This window comes from Rhinoraja longicauda, chromosome 44 (assembly GCF_053455715.1).
Source record: "Rhinoraja longicauda isolate Sanriku21f chromosome 44, sRhiLon1.1, whole genome shotgun sequence".
NCBI lineage: Eukaryota > Metazoa > Chordata > Chondrichthyes > Rajiformes > Arhynchobatidae > Rhinoraja > Rhinoraja longicauda.
In genome coordinates this window covers 8,422,033-8,423,409 of record NC_135996.1, presented here as the reverse complement: position 1 = coordinate 8,423,409, position 1,377 = coordinate 8,422,033, and the positions used below count along the sequence as shown (strand labels likewise).

Below are 1,377 nucleotides of genomic sequence, written 5' to 3'. Positions count from 1 at the left end.
AGGAGGTTACAATTGTTTTAAGCCAGAACTGTTTATAGACACAAGGTAATGGCGGAAACGTTGGTGCAGTGTGTTTCCTGCAGGATGTGGGAAGACAGGGATGTCGCTGGAACTTCTGGGAGCTACACCTGCAAGAACTGTGTCCAGGTGCAGCTCCTGAAGGGACGTGTGGTGGAGTTGGAGAGGCAGTTGGATGACCTCAGGGCCATCCGGGAATGCGAGAGTTTCCTCGACAGGACCTATTGTGAGGCTGTCACGCCAAGGGTCCACGTCGAGCGAAGGTGCGAGACTGTTTCAGGGGGGAGTGGACGAGATCTACAGGAGACCCCAGTGGCTGTGCCTATTGCAAATAGGTATACCCTCTTGGGAACTGTCGGGGCAAAAGACGTTTCCAGTCCGAGTGGCGGACCTGTTGGCAAGGATACTTACCTGGCAGGGGAGACACCTTGATCAAAAAGGAGGTTCTCCCAGGACGAGGCTATCCCATTGCACTTCGGGTTTGCTGACGCCTGCGATGTCCCCAAATGCGGGATACTCGACTGCAAAATTTGTGGTAGTGGGGGACTGCGTTCATAAAAAATAAAAAAAAGCAAGTATGATGTTGTAGGGATCACTGAGACATGGCTACAAGAGGACCAGGGCTGGGAACTGAATATTCAGGGGTACACAACGTATAGAAAAGACAGACAGGTGGGCAGAGGGGGTGGGGTTGCTCTGATGGTAAGGAATGATATTCATTCCCTTGCAAGGGGTGACATAGAATTAGGAGATGTTGAATCAGTATGGATAGAAATGAGAAATTGTAAGGGTAAAAAGACCCTAATGGGAGTTATCTATAGGCCCCCAAACAGTAGCCTCGACATAGGGTGCAAGTTGAATCAGGAGATAAAATTGGCGTGTCAAAAATGTAATGCTACGGTGGTTATGGGAGATTTCAACATGCAGGTAGACTGGGAAAATCAGGTTGGAAATGGACCCCAGGAAAGAGAGTTTGTAGAGTGCCTTCGAGATGGATTCTTAGAACAGCTTGTACTCGAGCCTACCAGGGAGAAGGCAATTCTGGATTTAGTGTTGTGTAATGATCCTGATCTGATAAGGGGACTAGAGGTAAAAGAGCCATTAGGAGGCAGTGATCACAACATGATAAGTTTTACTCTGCAAATGGAAAGGCAGAAGGGAAAATCGGAAGTGTCAGTATTACAGTATAGCAAAGGGGATTACAGAGGCATGAGGCAGGAGCTGGCCAAAATTGACTGGAAGGAGGCCCTAGCAGGGAAGACGGTAGAACAGCAATGGCAGGTATTCCTGGGAATAATGCAGAGGTTGCAGGATCAATTTATTCCAAAGAGGTGGAAAGACTCTAAGGGGAGTAAGAGA

At 48.4% G+C, this 1,377-nt stretch overlaps 1 pseudogene; it reads left to right on the top strand.

Moving 5' to 3' along the window:
* Nucleotides 1-421: 421 nt before the first annotated feature.
* On the top strand, nt 422-575 carry LOC144612433 (U1 spliceosomal RNA; annotated as a pseudogene).
* Nucleotides 576-1,377: the final 802 nt, after the last annotated feature.